This window comes from Sylvia atricapilla, chromosome Z (assembly GCF_009819655.1).
Source record: "Sylvia atricapilla isolate bSylAtr1 chromosome Z, bSylAtr1.pri, whole genome shotgun sequence".
Classification (NCBI taxonomy): Eukaryota; Metazoa; Chordata; class Aves; order Passeriformes; family Sylviidae; genus Sylvia; species Sylvia atricapilla.
In genome coordinates, this window is record NC_089174.1 from 39848868 (window position 1) to 39865184 (window position 16317).

A 16317-nucleotide genomic window follows, 5' to 3' on the forward strand; every position below is an offset into this window, starting at 1 on the left:
GGCAAGCATTTTAAAAGGTTCAGGATTTTGCTGTGTTTAGGATTCTGCTAGGTCAGAAATGAATTATCATTTTTACTGTGTTAAATCTTCTACATCAACCCTTGCATTTTTTATGCTGAAAAGTAACAGAACTGTAGCTTTGAAATAAGCTGTTCTTGCTTTTTAGAGACAGCACTGACATGGATTTTTTAAATCATCCTTAGATTATTTTACCGTTGCTCATTTAAAACCTTTGCTGTTTTTTAAACTATGTACAGCCAGGGAGCCCGCACTCTTCTCTAAGATACACAAAGAAATTATAGATAACCAGCAAATACAAAAATTTTTGCACAGATCATAACTTGTTAAACATAAGCAGAATGCAGTCATCAACAATGCAACAATGACTGACTGGAGTTTGGGGGGAAAAAGAAAAAACTAAACAAAACAACAACAACAACAAAAAAAAAAAAACACACAAAAACCCAAAAACAAACAAAAAAAAGAAACCAACAAAAAAAACCCACCTCTGACTTTGTGTTCTCTTCCACAAATGAAGCAGTTAATCATGTGCTGTTACATCTACTCTATGGGGTTAGAGAGCATTGATTATGTCTCTTCCTGCCTCAATACAACCCTTGTGTTGATATTAATAATGCAAAGGTCATTTTGGGTCCTTTATCTAGTAACCAGGTGTCAGTTTGTGCCCATATTATTGCTTTCTGCACATCCAAAACCACAGGTGCAGATCTTTCAGTAAAAGTGCTTCAGGTTTCACATCAAATTATGTGTGAGCGTGTCAGGAACAGGATTAATAGAAGCTTTGCTCGCAAAACATTCTCATAAGCATTACTGGGATTTTAACTCCTGCAAAGCCTAAAATGAGCTTTTTCTTATGCCAAATGAAATGCTACTGAGAGTCATTAAAACACTTGATTAACTTTGCAAATCTTATCATTATAGATATTTTAACAGGAAAGATAGGAGATATGCACACCACAGAGGTTCTATCTCAAACTCTGTTGACAAAACAGATAATTACTACCAGTTTCCAGCTTTTGAAACCTAAATTTGAGGATTGTTAGTATTACAGAAAAGCAGAACTGGAAAATTACATGGAAGGCATTAGAGGCAAGATGAGATTTATGCGCTTCCTCCAAGGTTTAGGGCTCAACAGAGAAACAAAGCTTTCCTTGGCAATGCTGACCTCCAAATGCCACAGAAACCACCATTCATGTCTTATCTCAAACCAGAGATTCCCATCCTAGAACACTTACAGCTTTCACATTTCAAATGTCAGAGTGGAAAAATTAGGTTAAGCAGAACCAAATGCAAAACTTAATCCCAAACAAGTGAGATATGTCAGATAATTCAGTAGCAATTAATGTTACTTGTGAACCAGATTCTGCTGAGATGTTCAAGCCATTAGCTGCTTCCCTATATCCTTTTATAACTTCGAGGTCATCAAATACTGGCAACACATTACCAGAAAATATGCAAAGAAGAACATCCTTGAGACTGCTATACCATCTTTCCTTGCTGTACAACCCAGAACAAGCAGAGGCAGGACTTGAGATGATACTTTCACTGTCTATATTCCAAGTGTCATTCTACACTGCAAAATACCATTCTCTTCTAATGTGCACTTAATAAAGCAAGAAACAAACAAAAGCCCCTGTATAGCCTATAAAATAAATGGGCCCTTTCTACAAAGTAAAAAAATCTCCTTCTACATTAATTCAAATCAATTAAACTTTTAATGTTAAAGTTCTTTGTGGATGTATTAATTTTCTAAATTCAAATTTTGATTGCTATGCAGCTCATTTGCTAAAAGTCTGGTCATTTGTTTTGGGTCTGCTCATTTTGGTTTTCATTTTCACTTGATAAGGGCAAAAAACCTGAACAGTACAGTAAATAAATGACTCTTACGAAGCACTGGTTTCCTTCTCATTCTCCCTTGACACCTTCCCCAATTTTCTCTAATTGGAATATTAGCTTTAAATTATTCCAAGAGTTTACAACAAAAAAACACCATAAAATGTCCCATTATTAAAATGTGAACTCAGCTAGAGAATACTATTTATTTGTGGAGTTACTTCTGATAAAGTTTTCTTCCCAGCAAATTACCTAGACTTCTTTGAATCCAGATTATTTTTCTTTTTAGAAATTAAAAACCACTAATCTTCAAGTTTCCTATAGGATGTGCAGACTCGGACTGAGAATTTAAATCTACTAACAATCAGCTTACTTGTCTTAAGTAGCTTTTGCAGATCTCTAAGAAGTCATCCAAGGTAACCACAAGTATACACACTACAAACTGAAATCAGTACTCCAGATTAACATCCATGTATTAGCTGTTTTGCTACCACTCCTCTACAAAGACAGAATGACAGATCTCATTATTTTTGTTGCAAAGAATCCTGTCTCCTGCTGGACTGTTTGCTAGCAAGCTTCATTTAAGCTTCCTTATTCTTACAGGCTAAAGACATATTTCTGCTTGGCAAAACACTGTCTTTAACAACAGATTTGTTGTTCAGTGATACATGAGAAACTGTGCTAAAGTTTGCATGCAACAGTCTAAGCTGCTCACCAGCAAGGTCAGCCAACTGCACACCTCGAGGCACAACACAAGCTGTTCATTATTGATCACAAAACTTCCCTGACTGCTCTCAGAGAAAGTCTAACACTAGTAGTCACTCTGCAGAAAAAAAAGAGGTACTGGAGCATCTATGCTCAAACTCCTCTATCTTTCTAACACAATGGGCATTATGCACTTTACCATTAGCTCTTTCAAGCCAAGGCACTTTCAAAGTATGTGAATAGGTTAAAGGTTTTTGAATTCTAACATGCTCTGAAAGGCTGGTGGTATATCCAGTGTTTAAGTGACAGGAACTGGTGATGCAATTTCACAACAGTTGCCCCCTCCCTCAAGACTGCTAGCAAAACACTTGTCATGCTATGTTGCGTTAGATGATGTTAAACGGCATCACTCCTCAGCAGGAAAAAAGTGGTTTCTTACTTTTGTGTTAGAATGAGAGAAAAAAAATTTAAATGTTAACATTTGAAAGTACTGCTCAAAATGAACCTTTTTCAAGACAATGACACAATTATGACAAACCAGAGAATTAGGTTTATTTCATATATGTTTCAGAATGATATAGAATTTTCATCTTGCTGACATTCACCTAAGTTCTCCAAATTGCTCATGATGCACAGGAATCAAAAATTCCTTGTTGTTTTGAATTTTTTTTTAACTTTTTGATGTTCGTATTCTTGTAGTAGAGTTTTTTACAGATTTTTAGGTAAACAAAGTGATGGTTTGGAAATTGGTTTTGTTGTTCATTATTCTTCTCTGGAAGAAGAACAATTGATGGACTTCTAGTTTGACCAGTGTAGTTAAAGAAGTAACAACCTTACCCTCCGATCCCTAGTCATTGTCCAAAATCTATATAGATCAAAGTTAAAAAATAAACCTCCTTCTTTTTGCCCTGACGATCTGACAGTGTGTGTGTCATTCTTTTTGTGTCCTCTAATGACAACTCCTCTCCTGCTGCTTCTCAGAGTATGAAAACTGGTTGCTTCATTCTACCCACTACATGATTTTCTGCAAGATTTCCTACAGGAGTCCTCGTCTAACAATGAAGAGGCTTCATAGCACACTTTCTGAGAAAACATGTCCTGAAAACAATCTGGCCAGGTCCTGACAAAGATGAGCTGCTAACTAGCAATGAGTCAGACCAGTCCGTGAGTGATGAGTCCTTTTTCATCTGAGGCCCAGAACTTGTTAATAGCATTTATCTTCTCTCTAGTGCTCTGGTACATTTTTCCAGCTCTCAGAGACATGCGTTATGTTCACACTTCTCTGATATATGACAGTGCAGTTGCCAGTTCCATGTCTGAGAAAGAGTACAAGAGCCTGGGATCAACTGCTTCACTTCTGAAGGAGACGGTAACTGCAAAAATAGAAGGTGACCATGCCTAGTAACACAGGTACTGAAGGGAGCACTCCACCGGCTCCTGCGTCAAAAAGGCTGCTGGTGGAAGCCTGGCTCAGGAAGCCTACCAAAATGTCAAAGTGGCTTCAATGAAAGCCTCGTCTTGGTAGGGCATTTGAACAACATTTCAAAAAGCAAAGTTTTACTAATCAGGAAGACTTGGAAAACTTCAGCAACTCCAACAGAAAGAAGGTCTACCTAGTGAGGATTTTCATGTGGCTTTTGAAAGTTACAATTTCAACAATTCAGCGAAAATTTGCACTTTCAGCTTACACATCTTAATGCTCATGTCACTTGCCAAGTAATTCCCTCTTACTGTGCCACTTCATAAGGTTTCAGGGAGAAAGCTAGTTTAATAAACATCAAACTCCCTCTAACAGTTTTAGGAGCTGATAGTATAGCTTGTGAGCACCTCTCACCACTTTCCATCCACCTCTGTGAGGATCTCCCAGCCACCCACCACACTCCTTCACAGCTACCATGACACCTACCATAGCTACCTCATTCTAGCAGCCACGTCTTTGCCACTATAGGACTCTTGCCACTGCACCAAATGACTTATGCCTGCCACTGCCACGGGGGTAGAACAAGCACACTTGCAGCAGAATCACCACACTTTCAGTACTTACATGCAAGATTAGAAACACTCATCAGCAAAGAAAATCTCATACATATGAATCCAGACAGATTCGAAAAAGCACCTATTCTCTCAGCAAGCACTCTTGTCTGGTGTTCCAGCACCACATACTCTGTGCCTAAACAAACCCAACTCCATGAGCTGCTGATAAGCCAGAGCTGGAGAGATGAAAGTGCAAGTAAATGAAGACCTCATGCCAGACACTCTACTCTCCTCTGTGCTGCCAGGAGGGGTCAGGTGGACCTCTCTCCTCTGTGCTGCCAGGGTCAGGTGGACCTCTCTCTCTCCCATTGCTATGCAGGATCTTGTTTCAGAGTTTTGTCTCCAGGATGACTGACAAATTTTCAGACCAACAAACATCAAGAAGCACTCTCTAAGACAGCAAAGCACGTAGCCTGTTACTGGGTTATCAGCAGCAAAGATGCATGATTTGAAGGAATAAATGCGCCATCATTTGAAGAGCTGAATGGTATTTCTGAGGTGAAATGCTCATCCAATACAAAGTCTGTAGTCCTCCAATCCTTTCCCTCTGTCCTGGTTTAGGGTGAATTTGGGAGAAGACTGCTGAAATAGGGTTTCTCTGGAGAGCAAACCCAAACGGCCCCTCCCCTAGCTGGTCTGGGAAAAGAACTTCCTCGGAGAAAAGTGCCCACAACGTGCCCACAAGCATGACGAATGAATAGTATGAAACAATAAAACCTTTCGCTCCGGAGTGAGATGGCAAATTGAGGAAGTCCTTGCCATGGGTGTAGCTCAGCTCAGTCAGTTCCTTATTCATCCCTCTGGAGGTCCAGGCCCTGGTGTGCCACAGATGCCAGCTCCCAGGGCTCCTCTGGGTTTTTCAGACCAAGACAGGTTTAAACAGTCCCAAGAAAAAGGAAAAAAACAGTTCAGAGAGCTTTTTTGTCTCAGCTAGCTAAACTAACTAAAAGCAAAAAATATCTCTGTCCCGCTGCTGTCCATGCCTCAGCTGAACACACGCTGGAGAAGGAATGCAGAGGAGTGAATGCTGTTTTCTCAGAACAAACTGCGCAGTGTTCTTTCCCTGCTTCACTCTCAGAACCAGTTTTAAAGGCACAGAACTCAATATACAGCACACACAGAACAGACAACTGGGGACACAAGCATCATAAAGTCACCTTAGGATACCCTCCCAGCTTGAAATTGAGACAAACAACATTACAAGATCTTAAAGTGATCTATTAAAGCAGATAAAGCAAACACTTCAGTGTACTACTGCAGCACACTGGAACACTTCACCAAAATATAAAAAATGTTTCTCAAAGGAAGGTCTTCATAGCAGCAAAGCTATGGAATAACATGGACTTGTTTCTGCTGCTAGCTTGTCAATTTTAATCAGAATCAGGAAATGCTGAACAAAAATGCTTAGCAAAGATAAAATATTGTCAAACCCCATTTCAGTAATGTCAGTTGTCTGTAGTCCAAAAGTTTAAACTGTATTGGATTAGAAGGGATGACACGTCACTTTTAGAAGCCTATCTGTGACAATTATATCAATGAGACTGCAGAAGGCTGATCACCAGCAGAGGAGGATAAGGCAAGTCTACAGACCTGAAAGTCAAGTTACTAGTCCACTCTGCAGACAATACTATAGTTAGGCCACAGTTGACACAGCATTCAGACTCTTAATCTACACAGTGGATGCTGCCCATCAACCAGGACTTGACAAAGCTAGTAGAACAATGACTCACTTTTTGTACCTGAAACAGAAAAAACCACTGATGAGCATGATTTGCATTAAGCACTAAAGAGAACAATACAAGAACAGAACAGGCTTGTTTGGGCAAGTAACATGCCACACATTAGAGTCAAGATAAAAAGTAAAAATAAAACCAAATTTAAAAATCAGATGCCTGTTTCAGAAGAAAGCTATCTCAGGGGAATAACACAAAGAATAAACTTTTAACCAGGACACTCCACAGTCCCATCATCATCACTCAAGAGAAGCAGCACCAGCAGCAGAAGAGGTCAGGGAAGGGAGCAAAAGGAAAAGGAACAGGCAATTGCAGTTACTCAGTTAAGTGCAACCTGAAGCCATGACTTAAGCCTGCATCCTTGGAATATTTGCCTTCCTCCCACTCCGCAGCGTAGCTTGAAGCTGTTTGCACCTATGAGCTGCAGCACTGACAACTGGAGTGAATATGGGAACACAAGATTCATGTTCCTATGCTGCATATTAGAAAAGTCTGGAAACAAGGCAGACTGCAACTAAGAATTTTATGCACTCCATATAATTTTATCTCTTTAACATACAGACCTTATTACATCTCCAGTTTCAAGGAAGCTGAAAATCTACTCCACCAGCAGAGAAAAACACTACCAAACTAGCAAAAATGTTTTCAGATATTGTGTATTATTTGGTCCAAATCAAGGCTGACCAGTCACAAAGAGGCATCTCATCTGCAATATGTCTGCAGACACCCTTTCCATTGCTTCTGCTTATAAACGGTCTGTGGCTGACAGAAGCTAAAGAGTACAAGAGCAAAAGCAGTAAATTTCCATGGGTCAAAAGATTAAACCTACACTGCAAAGTGACAATCATTTCTGCCTTTATGAAGAAAAGGCCATAGTTAGAACAAACTGAGTGAATTTAGTTAAATCATAACCACATTAAGCCATTCATCTCTGTGCAGAATATCCCAGGCTTTGCAGCTAACGCTTCACTATGTGCATGGGTAGAAACATTTGCTCACATAAGCTGGTTAAATGTGATTCATCCCAGATGTCTGAATGGCTTAGCAGTCTTTGTCTGCAAAACATCAACAAAGAATGACAGACACAAATATAGGACTGAGTTCCAGTCCAGAGGACATGCAAGGTCTGGCGTTTTACAAGACAACTTTTCACAGCACATATTGCTAACACTCAATGCTAACCAGAACTATGGTTATACAACATTCAGTTCTTGTTCAAATGAAAGGTGAAAATGGGTACAATCTAGAATATAAAACACCTGACCATTAGGGTCCCCACAACCTCATGAGGCAGTGCTACACCTGTCAGCAAAAGAGGCAGAGAAGAAAAAAGAGGTAAGAAAAACACTGCCAATCCTGGCAAATACCTGATCCACCATGAGGTGGGGTGAAGTGCTCCACTTACAGCCATGACTGTTTTCGTAAGCATGGACCAGGAAAAGTCAAAAAGCTTTGGCTGCATGTGGCAGGCATGAGATAGCTACTAGGGTCAGAACTACATTTACAGTGGATCTGTTTAGATACTTCTATCACAACAGTGACGCTGTCTAGCTTAGTACCACACACACTTCTGGAAAATACACAGTTATTTATAAAAGACAGCATTTTATAAGAAAGCATCATAGACATACAAAGCTTAACAAGAGACTCCAGGGTGCAAATAACACTGGGAATTACTTCAATGCCAGTAATTCACCCTCCCAAATTCAAGGTCATTTTCTACTCTCATTGTGGAGTGTATTGATTCTAATTAAGCACAAAATTTCCTCCAGCAATATCATGTCTGGCTCAGCCAGTTTCTGCAATGCATGTCTACATTACAAATTTACCCTGAAAAAGCAATCTGGGAAAAAACCATGGACCCGATCTATTATGCAAATACAGATAAACATTCACAACAAACTTCCATGCAACTACTACACAGAGGTATTTGGTTCAGTATGGTGAAACAAACCAGTGCACAAGCACCTCCATAAATAAAGACATTTCCCTGACTCAATCACAACCAATTAATCCCTATACTATCATCCCAGATTATCTGCTAGTGGGATTCTAACAGAGCCGAAACCAACAAAGAAGCTTGTTTAGAGCCCATCTTCTCCAGAATACACCACATACTAACAGACAAGCTGTAACACACGAGTTCAGACCTACCAGCAGCAGATGCACTAGTCCTCCTCTGCCACTTAAAAAAAGCTAATACTTAATTTGTAATTAAGAGGCATTTCACAGGCAAAAGAATGGATATGCTATAATCAATACCAATAAAGTTAGCATTACAGCAGGACAGTGTCTTCCCAGATACCATGTTTATTGCCTTCAAATTTAATTTTAAAGAGAACAAATTAAAGGAAACAGTCAACTCTGAAAGGGCATAACATTCCTCCAAATTCTCCTCAAAGCTATTCCCATCTTTGAAGCTCAACAGACATTCTGCTTGTAAGAGGGTATTCAGATATTATGCCTTAACCCAAACTTTAAAAGTTCTATTTTAACACTGGGGCTAGAAGGACTGGGAGAAAATTGAGCATCAAGTACCTAATTACAGCTTACATGCAAAAATTTGAGCACACTGTACACAAAAAACTTTGATCAACACAAGAACACTGAAACCTTGCACAACCATGCCCTTGATACACTTCAGCCAGAAGTCTTTATATCCTAAAAGAAGAAAGTTACCTTTCAGGTATCACTCTCCTTCAAAAGCCGTTTGTAATTCCATTTTGTTACATTTCATTATAAATGTTATTTTCCACTGTGTTCTCCAGAAAGGAAGCAAACCAAAAGTAAAACACGTATTTGTGGCAAAGAACAGAATTCCAGGATCAAGGAGGAAAAAAATCAACTGGGAGACATCCCCCCTGCCCAATATTTTAAACATGCACAGAAAGTTTACTGATGGAACATTCGATCTTTTATTCAATCCATATCCATCGTTTCTCAAAACAGAGGCACCACTCTCCTGCATCTATATTTTGAAGGTACATAGACCATTGTTTTACACAGAATTGTACAAATATTCTACCTGCCACACACTTAGGACAGCAATGCACAAGCAGTTGCTCTAGCCAATTTTGTTCCAAATGCAGCTTGCCTTGCCTAAGAAGAATTTAATGCAGCCATCTGCTCACAGTTCAGTCTACTCTAAAAACATCCTGCATTCTTTATGCTCTCTTTTACATTTCAAAGTCTGGATAGCATCCCAAGGCTACAACCTTGCAAAAAGCAAAGCAAGAAGCAAAAAAAAATCCTGAAAATATTTGGTTCACATTTACATTAAAATACTTCAGTATCTGCCCATATCATATGCAGATAATACATTACAGAAACATTTTTGGCAATATTTGTATTTTGAAGAAAGGCTAGTAAATTGCAATGCAAATTGAATCTTGGAATGCTTGTTTTTAAATATTTGAACAGATTATTTGGTAATGTAAACAATGTCCAATTGAGGAAGCTAAATGACTGACAATTAAAAAAAAAAACAAAACTCAAGGTTACAGCCTCATATAAGCACAGCCAAGAAATTAAGAACTTATGTTAATTTAAACTCTATCCAACACAACTGTAAAATAACTATCAGGAACTACAGATTAAAAACAACTGCTGTAGGGGCTGCAGGAAAGTGCCACATTTAACTGCCACACACCTGTGATAGGTGGTTTCAGCTGTCAGCACATTACCTATCCATGTGTGATGTGCAGGACAATAGTACTGGAAATGGCACAACTAAGCAAGAACGAACCTGAGGTCAATCTCCTATGTGAAGCTACTGCTTTTACACATAGTACAGACAGGAACATATATTAACTTTTAACATTACAAACTTAAATGGCACATTTCTCCAATTTCCCATCTGCTAGCATCCCTCTGGCAGCAGCTTAATATATCTCCTTATATTCAAGGAGATATATTGCAGCAAAGGATTAACTTCTGCTGCATCTGGCAGTACAAATAAGAATAACTGTGGTTTTCCAACTGAAAAATACTTCCTTTACCCACAAGTTCAAAACCTGTTTCACTGTGCATCCAACACAACTCTGAAATCAATACTGCTGTAAACCCATCAGGAAACATGGTACCAAGCACAACAGAACTTTCAATTTTGCCTGGCTCTTCTAGATCACTTTCAAAACCAATAATTGGTTATGCTAAATTACAAACAAAACACCACGAGGGAAAAAAAAAAAAAAAACCAAAAACACCACCACCAGCAAAACAACAACAAAAAAAACTCCACCTGCAAACGGCACAATAATAACAGCATACTTTTTTGCTGGGAAACAGAGCCTTCAGACAGACACCAAGAGCAATAGTCTGAATACACAACATACATGTTTTTGGGTTTCACTGTTTCCACAGTGAGACTTTCTGGAAGGCTGGGGAGAAGAGTCTCTTTCAAATGCTTTTTTCCGAGTTTTCAAAAAGCATAGTTTTTTCTGTGAGACTCACAATTTTAATGTACTAAGACTGCATGTCCAAAATTTCAGTAATCATCTGGTGCCAGGAGTGTTATGGTAGTAGCACAGGACAGGCAAAAATAAGACCAAAGCTGCTATTTAAAAAAAAATAAGTATTGAAATCAGCAAAGTTCCACACCAAAACCTGGGTGTGAACGTTTGCTGTGCTCTCACAGCACTGACTGTCGAAATTCCATGCTAACAGTTCAGAACATATTGTCAAAGCGCTGCTTCTTCCGAGAGCCAAGCTAGTTGCAGCAGGAAGAGAGGAAAAAAAATCTCCAGTTACAGTTTTTTCTCCCCGATTTCTCTGTAATAAAACCAAAATTGCACCTTCCAAACTTGATCTTTTCATGGCCAGAAGAGCAAGGAAGGCAAGGTTGTCATTTTGAAGTTTTATATATGGAGAAAAATGAGTAGAACTGCAACGCACTGCAATAATTAAGCAGTATTTTTTTTCCCATTGCTGAGATTCTTCAGAAGTAATCACATGCCTACTGTTACAGCCATAGGTAACTCATCTGAAATAACACACAGCTGACAGAGACAGCTTCCAAATTAGGCCAAAGCTATTAAAGGGCCTCCATAAAGCCAAAATTAAACTTCTCATAGAAGCCAGTTCTCCTGTTGCAAATGGTGTCATTTCCTCATTCTGCATGTGTCATGTGACTGAAGCATAAGATTCATGAAAATCAAACCAGAAAGCTCCAAGACAGTGCTGTAAGTGTTGAAAACACAATGCATCCCCCTGTTACAAGAAGCAAAACAGGTCCACAATTCAAAGGGAAATGGTGTAAGTAGGATGTTTGCTACATTCACTGATATAAAACACACAAATTTACCTTTGCTTCTCTGCTCTGGCCTGAGAATTTGTGCCATGTCAGCAAAATCTTTATGAACTGAACTGCATCAACATCACTCTCTTTGCCATAAAAGGCGGCACATCTGCAGAGGGATGGCAAGATGCACCTTACTGTGAATGGACCAGAATGTTGTGTTCGCCATCCCTACACACCCTTCGTGTCAGGCCAGAAGTCAGGCAACCCAACAACACATCTAATCACTGTGCCACGGGCAAGCAAAAGATCTCATCAAAGGTGGCATGGGATCCTGCACTTGGCTGTCAAGTGGCTACTCTGGAAATTACTACTCAAACAGCACCTTCTTATATTCAATGAAAATTCCCAGCATCATCCCTCACTGCAAACTGAACCAGCCTAGGCCATAGGTAGAGAAGATTGGCATACCCTACTAACACAGAAAAAAAGGGAAACAGTGTACCCCAAAACACTACTTTCTCAACCAGGGATCCTAGCTGAAAGAATTAAGCCAGGGATCCATATTGCTGCTTGTTTCAGCACTTCTCAGACCTGACATGTTCTGAATAATGTACTTCTGGGATATACAAAAAAAAAGTTAAGCACAAATGAATTTTCCAGGTTATTGCTAGAGTCACATCTGCACGTGTGCCTTTTTTTCTCCCCACTTTGTCTCATCAATGTTACTTACCAAGGATTAAAAAGAGTGTAAAATATAAAGTGCTTGAAATTTGGTTCATCAGAAAAGCCCATAAATTCACTTGTCTGAAGAGTATCAGGCACAAGATGGAAGATAATTTGAATAGATATCAGCAGTGCATTAACGGAGATGGACAGATTTGCCAGCAACAAACACAATCTTTTCTCCACCTCCACCAACCAGGAACAGAATGTCATCATCATAGGGACAAGAAGTACAGAACCAGGCACACAAGCAGAAAAATTCAGACTATACAACCACCAGACTTGCAGTGCTTGAAGTGACACTTTAACAGCAGTATATATGTAATATATGTATTATTATGAGAGATGCAGGAAACTACATATGCATAATTTTCTTCCCCTTGCTTTTACAGAAAAATGAAAACACTAAATTTGAAGTTTCAAAAAACTCATCCAGCAGAAAAACTAGACCATTTGCTTTTATGGGAGAAATAGAGGCGTGACATCACTTATCAGCCAGATCAGTTTCTAAATGCAGCTCAATATAGAGCCAGACAAGCTTTATTACTAATGCAAGGAAACAAGTAAAAGCTCATTTAACCGCAGATTTTCAGGAAGAATATGCTCTCTTTCACAGTGTAGAATTACGGTTCTGGAAACTGTTAAGTTTTTGACTGAAATTCTGCCAATTAGAGAAAACACATTGGAAGCTACCAGACAAGTTGCTGCCACAGAACAAAGCATCTTGAACATGCTCCTCACAAGTTCAGGTTCCCACTGATCCACCTGTCCCTTCAATTTCTAATTGCATGTGTGCATCTTTTGAAACTCTTTTATGTAATTTTCCTTCTGGCAGCTTCACCAGAGACTTGACAAACTGTGATCCATGCCTGTTCAGCTCACGGCACATGCAGGGTTAATGCTCTTGCTAACCAAGTGAGAAAACACTGCACAGTACCAACCTATTTTATTTGAAGTCTGTGTTAATTTGTGCTTGAACTACAGTGAAGGTGAGAAGCATAGTGAGAGGCGGGATCTCTGAAAATCCTGTGCTGATATCAGAGGTCTGAATAAGAGTAAGCGAAAGTGCTCAAGCTGTGCTTCTGTCACACACACACAGGAGAGCACTTCAAAAACACCAACCTGAGCATCACTGAAACAAAGCCACGGACAGGATTCTGATTTGAAATAGTATGACCAACGTGTCAAAGTTTGTAATACAGGTGCAGTAGAAAGCGGAAAATCACAAGTTCAGAATAGCAAGACTCAATGCAGGTCCCACCGCATTTGTTCTCTTCCATCCAAGACCCTAAGTTCCTTAAGCAGACAGATAATGTGGGCTTCAAAGCCTCTCTCTACAGCAGTGTAGGGGGATGCCAAGCCCACATTACTCGGTTCTCACTCCCACCAAAAATGTGAGCTGCTCCCAGAAGATTATTAAATAAATAAACAAGCCACTGAATGACAGTAGTCCCAAAGTCCTCTTCTGTTCCAATGCTGATGAAAAATAGCCGATTGTGGCAGGGACATAATGATTTAACATTATGACACTATAATGATGCATTACAAATCGTCAGTAGCAGGACACAAAAAAGGTACACTGAGGAAGAACAGAATGGGACGAGTCACCTATGCTGAAGCCTTGTTTATTTACTTTTATTTGTCTTCCAACTCACTGACTGCAGAACACCAGAAGCCATTTTGAGTACTGTGAGACCAAGCAGATAAATGCCTGATGACAAGTTTAGCAAGTATAATTTGTACCACAAGCTCGTTTCACTATTTGGATCGCACAAAGAAAGTATGAACAAGCACTGTTGTCATGTTTAAAATTTACTTGCCACATGCTGAAGACTGAAAATGTGCCATAAAGGATCACTTAGAAAACCAAGGAAATGGGTATGGCAAACAGAAATTAACTGAATTTACAGTTTTAACACAAATTCTTACAGCCCCTCACCCTGATGCAACTTCAGGCAGCAAACAAAGGCTGCAAGAACAAAAAAACAATATGAAAGATACAGCTCTGTGTAGAAACAATATGAAGTAAACTATTTTGAAATACACTGATGTTTAACCAAAATCTGCCCTCTCACTCTATCAAAGTTAAGAGTGGTATTTTCATCAGAAGATTCTAAAAGCAACACTGCTAGAGATGCAGGTAGTGGAGTGAGTAATTAATGGCTACCCCCTCCAGATCAATGAGCAGTGACAGACTGATCATGACACACAGTATAGTCACGACAACTGCAGCAGACAGAAAAGGCCTTGTACAAAAGCTGTAATCAGGATAGTTCAGAGCTGCCAAAGAAAATCTTAACATACAACTAAAACTCTCACACACACAGGCACTTTGTTAACCTTTGATTTTCACGCTATGCACCCTTGAGTAACAGCTATGCAAAACTTTGTTTTAAAAGGTTTGCCTATCTTACTCTAAATGTAAGGGTTCCCAAAGAGAAAGCATTGCAGTTACTAAAATAGTGTAAGTGAGTATCTTGAGAAACTGAACCATGTCTGTGATTAAAGCCCTGCCTAAGCGTTGCTTCCCTGTCAGAAGAACTGAATACTAAGCCTGTCACACTCAGAAGTAGAGCTTCAAAACAGATAAATCATAATTCACAGCTACTGGCAAAAGTCTAACTTTCCTGCCAATCAATGAATTTTAGATGCTGCAACTCATACACCAGTCTGAAAGGTTTCCAAGGCAGACAACTAAATATTCCTGTAGGTTAGTATATCACTGAGCAATGGGCCTCCTAGCACAGTTTAAACAAACAAACTGTACTAACAGACTGTCCATTAATTAAAACTGACGCTTCCTTGCCCATCAGGCAACAGCATTCAGGAGCCATCACATAACGAAACCATTGTTAGTCAGTCTTTTACATATTCAGCTGGAGAACAAAAGGTGACTGTTGTACAGTCAACAAGGACTTGAACTTCCGCAGGTAGCTCCACGTCCCATCTCTCAACAAACAAAATAGTGAAAAGAGATTTTGCGCTGAAAAAGAGGGGAAAACTCTTAGTAAAAATAAAACAAACAAGTTTCCCTAAAGTCTCTTTTTACAGTTTTTCACTGAACAGCACCCTTTCATAACAGCCATCAGATTTTAAGTTCAACATCATACCACTTAACTACTGCCATTAGCTAGAAAAGATAGTACAAAACCCCTCCTCCCAAGGACAGTGTATCTTCGTTCCATCCTCCTCAATCACCATATTTAGCGCTCTTCTGAAACTTTTCAAACCTATGAAAAAAATACGACATTTTGACACTTGAGTATGAGACAAACATCTAAAAAAAATTCAGGTATTCACTTCTTCCAAAACATTTGTGATATGACAGTTATTCTTTAGTAAAAATATGACATATGAAATTGCATAAAGAAAGGGTAAGGAGCAAATTCCTTTCCTAAAAGGTAAGAAGGATTTTGAGCTTCTGATGGTGTTCCATTAATATATATATAGAATGCACTTAAAAATCAGTCACATCAATGTTGTTTCTAAATTGTGATGTTTGATCAACCACACTAACTACATGCAGCAATCACACGTGGCACAATGTGAGGACCAACTGAAAAGAGCAGAATAAATACCTTCACCCCAATTTTCATGAGAAAAATGATCAAAGAACATAATACTCTTCAGAAACAAGTAAAGAAAGAAATCCCAGAATAAAATGAAATAGCAGGCTGAAGCAAGTAAAGGGCCTCTAATGGTAGTGATTTATTCTATCACAGCCTGTTAGTGTCAGGTTATGTAATGAACCCACGATTTAGGAATTCACACAGGGAGAAAATGCTTTTCAATTAGCAATATGGATCTGAGTTGGCTGATGTTAAGTGCCTGTAAGTGATAATCTCATGAAAATGACAGATTAACACTTTAAACAAAGTCTTAAAATTAATTACTTTTTATGACCCTAACTTTATGAAGACATGCTATCTTCAAAATCAACCAAAAGAAATTAGATATCAGATATAACTCGTAATTGTCTCCAACTACCAACATTTCTCTTGTTTTCAAGTATCTCTGCTTCTGCACTAG

The 16317-nt window shown here is 39.0% G+C and overlaps 1 protein-coding gene across 4 annotated transcripts in view; it reads right to left on the bottom strand.

Annotated features, from left to right (window-relative positions):
* Nucleotides 1-16317, bottom strand: part of SEMA4D (semaphorin 4D) — an 81591-nt gene that overhangs the window by 34617 nt on the left and 30657 nt on the right. The window lies entirely within an intron of this gene.